Raw genomic sequence first — 6,174 nt, forward strand, 5'->3', positions numbered from 1 at the left:
TTGTGGCCGATTGATTCTAGTTTTAAATGGCAATCTATGCATTTTTCCAATTGCACATCCATCGCAAAAGCTTTCTTTGCACCCATCAATGTCTATATTTATTTTCTTCAAGACCTTCTTTACGTGTTGCTTATGCTGATGACCAAATCTTTCATGATACACTTGTAACATATCTGTTGACTCTACTAAGTTCGCTTGAATGGGATTGGTCGGTTTCATAACACGTATATCAAGTGCATACAGGCCATTACTGAAGTACCCAGTCATTACAGATTCAAGAGTATTTTTATCATGTATATTTACACCTTTATCGTCGAGTACTGTAACGAACCCTCTTTGTGCAGCAGCTTTCACAGAAAACAAATGAGCGCTTGCTTCAGGAACATAAAAAACATTCTTCAGTTCAGCATCTTTCCATTTATTATTCAGACGCGTTTGAATTTTCACCGTTCCTTGTCCACAGGCTAGCATACATACATCCTTCTTACCAAGTGATATCTTTTCGGGTTCAGCAAACTCTGTATAAGATGAGAAATATTGCTTATCTGTAGTGATATGATTTGTGGCTCCACTGTCACAATACCATTTCCCAGCTTCAACACAATAATTGTTAGATGAGGCACTTAAAACAACAGACAAAAAAACAGCATCATTACTTTTATTCTCGCCTAAATTCTCAGCAGAATTTTTCAATGGACACTCTCTCGCCCAATGGCCTAATTTCTTGCATCTGTGACAAGAAAATTTTTCTTTTGCACGATGTACATTTTTCTTTGACTTTGTAGTAGCTGTACTTTGGCTCTGTTTGTATTTTTCTGTCGGGCTATTGCGTGCAAAAAACGCAAAAGATTCTGTGGTACTTTGGTCACGTAATTCAATGGCACACAATTTCTCAATCAATAAATTCAAAGTCTGATTCTTCGATAGTATCGTGTCCCACAAATCTTTGAAATTATCAAAGTCCTTACCCAAAGTTGATAAGATCCGACCATTTAACATTCTTTCGGATAAAACATTTTCATCATGCTTCAGCAATTCACCATTCAAATCTACAAACAGTTTCTGCAACTTCGCAACATGTGTGTTAATATCTTCTTTTTCATCACGCTGGACTCTAAAAAAGGCTTCAATTAACATGTTTAACCGTTGCGTACTGCTACGTTCAAATCGCGCACGTAATTTGTCCCATATTTCACTAGCATGAGTACATGTCAACACCAGCTCGGAAACAGTTTTTCCTAGCGTACCTGCTAACAAACTTGCCGCTTTTGCATCGTCTTTTAACCATTGTTGATGCTTCTCTACTTCCAATGAAGTTGAATTTCCAGCAACCTCGGGACACTTACACGTACCGTTCACAATGTCTTCAAGTGCATACGCTCGTAATAACATCGAAACGTGCCATTTCCATTTTGCCCAGTCTTCAGGACCCTCAAGTTTATCGACTTGAATTTTATAATCGTTATTGCTGGTCGCCATATTTTTTCACCTGTTCACAGTTCACGTGAATTGGGCCCGTAACCCGTTATAAAATGAGTTAGGTGAGCTAACTAAATGACCATCAACGATTATAATTTATTCTTAATTACAGGACAATAGGAAACTTGACTGACATTATATTTTATAATTTTCTGACATTGACATTACTTCTATTATCAATACTGTCATTACATAGAGTATGTACAACTATAGAGCAACATCTACTTTTAGCGTTGTATATTGTAACAGTAACCACCCCCCCCCCCCCCCTCTTAGGATCATCCTGGTTACACCTCTGTCCAGGGCCTCTCTTGCCTTGTAGAATCAACTGTACAAGTCGGAATTTACTATTACGTAAGCCAGTTTTGTTACTAATTTCTTTGTCTTTTCTTAGCTTCTGGAGAATAGTTATGTTAGTTGCGTGATGTATATATGACACCCTTAACATACGTCGGCAGCGCCACATTTCAAATGCCTCTAATCGTTTTATGGCATCATCTGTCAGACTCCAGCTTTCTACTCCGTAGAGGACACTAAAGACATAGCATCTAAGAATTATTATTATGCGTATAATATACTTAAAGATAAGTTTCAGAGAATATATAAAAGAGCATCTGGCTTTTGCAATACAAGTCTTTATTTCAGTCGATCTTTTTACTGTATCTTGGAATAATTCTTGCAAGTATTCTTTTCATCTTCTTAACCCGCCATCACACGCGCTATGAGGGAATCCCTCACCATATTTGTTTATAACTAATGAAATTGTGTAAACTAATACGACAACCTTAAGCACCCAGGAATGCCTTTAGCATGGTTCATGAGAGGGTATGAAAAAGTTATAGAATATTTCAGGCGGTCGGTGTGCTGTGTGATAGTTGAAAGAAGAGACATCCCTCTTCAAGTGAGGGAATTCCTCACTGCGCGTGCAATCACGGTGAAATCACGTTTCTGTTATCTCAAAGAAACTTTACAGGTTTTTATTTAATATTTAGGTAGGTTTAATTAAAATATTATTGTTTGAATTAGGTTGGGAACAGTGGCACACCGAGGGGGGTTTGGGGGTTAAAATCCTACCCAGAGCATATAGAAATATATATAAAAGAAAGTAGGAAAATGTAACTTGTCTTTCACAAATAATACAAAAAACTTTTGGTGCCCAAGCAAACCCCCCTCCCCCACCAGAGGAAAATTCTAGGTGCGCCACTGGTTAAGAACCCATTTTTAAATTTACCTATTCTAATTGGGAAATAAGCCACAGTTTAACTTGAAAAATTGATTTTATTGACGTTTCGAATTCCACCTCGGACGTCGTTATCAAAATACAAAATATTAATAGTTAATTACATAAATGCCACAAAGAAATAGCTTCAAAACCGCTGTTAATTTTAATTTGTATTTTTAGTAAAATGAATTCGCGTAAAGAACGTTAATTTCTTCAGTGGCCTGCTGAAATTGAAAATTAAGAAAACTTGCTTTTGATTTATATTATTTTTACTTTTGTTTTGTTAAATTAATAAAAAAAATTGGTTTACGAGACTTTCTATAATATGTGAGTACAAACCATTTTATATTTATACATGTTGACATTCATTCTTCCTCGAAATAAGTCGAATTTATGTAGGTGAGGGCGACGCTCATACGCGTGCAACCACGTCACAATAGAAGACGTTATAACGGCGGGTTAATTTATCTTTAATTCTGGCTTTGATGTCTACAACTATGCCTGTATTTAGTTGTTTCCTGGTGTTCTGTAGCTCTTTAATCTATTTGTGCATATTGCAATATAGTGGAGTCACTGAAGGTTTTCACCTCCGATTTCGTTGAACCTCCATTGATTTTCATGAAAATTGGTGAGTAATTAGAGGATACCTCAAGAAATAAAGGTGAAATGATGCCAACTTGCGCTTTTACCCTGGGGGTGGATGCCACCCCTATTTTGGGGGTGAAAATTATTTTATTAAAAATAATACCATAAGTCGATACAGGGACAAATTATAAGAAAAATTTGTCATATCAAGTTATTAATACAAATCAACAGTTTTTGAGTTAATACGACCAAAGATTTTATATGTTCGTAAAAAAAATGCATGTTTTAAATCGGTTTTTCACGTATAACTCAAAAACTATAAGATTTTACAAAATAGGTGTTATTACTGAAATTGATGATAATAAAAAGCTGAATTTTCATATTCTTTTGATAATAACCCCAAAAATATTCAATATAAGTAAAAAATGATATATACCCAAATTTTAGTTTTTTCTGTGTCAAATATTTTACCTGTTTTACTATTTCCATAGAGTAACAAATAACCGAGATAAAAACGTTTAAATCTTAAATTTTGCTGTGAAAACCATGCAACCGGAGCCATTTAACCTTTTATTAAAAAAAAATAAAGGGTCTAAAAGATTAAATTCAACGTGTTTAAATAGCCCTTGGAATTAACTTTCAAACGGTTTTTAGATAGACCTGATATCTTAAAAATAGGCGGAGTTATTAAAAAAAATAACATTTTAAAAAATGTTTAAAAATAAATTTTGAAAAAATTTTGGTGCATAAATTTTAATGCCATCAACATCTTCGGGTGCTCATTTAATAGATATTTTTAAGTACTTTGACAAATGTTTAATAAGTTTATGTTATAAAATGCATCATTTTTCCGTTATTTCTGTTAATATTTCCGTTTCAATAATACTTAGACTTTTTTACTCGCCGAAAAAAATATATATTCAATTACCTATAACTCACTTTTAGTTAACATTAAAAGGTTTTTCTAGTAAAGGGTTTATTTAGTTTTTTATTAGCTTCAATTTTGGTAATAATAACTTTTTTTAGAAACTTATAGGTTTTGAGTTATTGATGAAAAATCGGTTAAAAACATGTATTTTCTCAAGAAAAATTAAAATCTTTGATCTACAGTAACTCAAAAAATTTTGATTTATTTTAATAACTTTATACAACAAATTTTGCTTAGAATTTGTCCCTCTATCGAATTGTGGGGTTATTTTCAATAAAATAATTTCCACCCCCGAGAAGGGGTGGCATTTACCCCCAGGGTAAAATCGCAAGTTGGCACCATGTCACCTTTGTTCCTTGAGATATCCTCTAACTAGTCACCAATAATTTTCATGCAAATCTATGGAGGTTCAACGAAATCGGAGGTAATAGCTCATATCCACCTTCAGTGACTGCACTAATAGCATTGATTATAGACACGGTGTCTATAATGAATGCTAATACAGTATTTCTCATGAACATCTTTCAGTGCGTCACAGTTTTTCGATTTCTTTCTAACGCATTAAATTGTATGTGACAGAAAAAAAGGCACGTCGGTGATTACATTTCGTCGGTGACATTTTTATAACATTTATTCTAGTTATTCTAGTTGTCGATAGATGGCGCCATAATAAAAAAATAATTTTTTTTAATTAGATAATAATATTACAAATATAAGCTGTATAATTTATAAGACTATACAAATCAAAGAAAACACCATTTTATAAATGCAAGAAACGCATTTGATTTGTTTTTATTCCAAATTGAAAATAAAATGTGACAACTGTCAGATTTAACTAAAATGTCATGTTAGAATAAATGTCATAAGTGTGTATTATCACGGACTTACCATTTTTCCTATCATTTGTTACGCACTGAAAAATGATCATGAAAAGGACAATAGTCATGTTTGCGATGTAGTGTTTCAATTTCCGTATTTCTTCATCAGCCAAGCTTTTTTTATTTTTTTTTTTTTAGTTCCCGTGGTATATTCTTATGCAACTTTATGTATTCATTGACATTTCTAACTTTCCATCCACTCTTGCTTCTTTTCTTTTTTTAATTTAAGATTTTCATGCGAAAATATAGTAATAGATGCAGGGGCGTCATTTGATAGGGTGCCCCCCCTGCAAATGACTGAAATTTACGAAAAATATATAAATTTTCATCATTACATCATATATTATAATCTACTGTATATATAATGCTTGTCCCCCCCCCCACCCCAATCAAAATTTCAATTCCACTGTTCTCGATTTAGTAGTTTTTTATCTATTTTGGGCTTTATTTTCTTGTGAATTATTTTGAGTCGTATATATGTTGATATTTGCAATTAATAGACTATTATGATCTGAGAAGACATCTGCGTCTGGATGTGTTTTTTTTGAGGCGCGATAGAATTTTGAAATATTTTGGTTATGTTGATTAAATCAATGGACCGTGATAGTGTGACGTCAAAAGGTTTCCAAACAAAGCAAACGTTTGACATCTGTCAATTGATTATACACGTGGTTTGTGTAATCATTTTTACTTTTATTTTGTTTTAAAAATCATCTGCACATTTTTTATAAAGCGACAATCCTTGTCAGTGATATCAATCATATTCCTTTTAATTTTATAAATGTCCCTACACTAAATCAAGGATTTACACACTACATAGTACTTACTGCGTTTCTTTAGGTTCTTAACTTGTCCTATTTGGAAATATGGTGGGAAATATACTATGAGCATTGATTACAATCGCAAGTACCCAACACATTACCATTTTGTAAAAATTAAATATCTTACAAGCAATATATTCAAATTATAAAAACGAAAATAAGAATTTTTGACAGATTTTTGTTTTGTTTGGAAACTTTTCCAGAGTAGCCAACATTGAGTTGACGTCACGACTATCACGGTCCATTTGTTTTTCATTTTAA

This window comes from Diabrotica virgifera, chromosome 8 (genome assembly GCF_917563875.1).
Source record: "Diabrotica virgifera virgifera chromosome 8, PGI_DIABVI_V3a".
Classification (NCBI taxonomy): Eukaryota; Metazoa; Arthropoda; class Insecta; order Coleoptera; family Chrysomelidae; genus Diabrotica; species Diabrotica virgifera.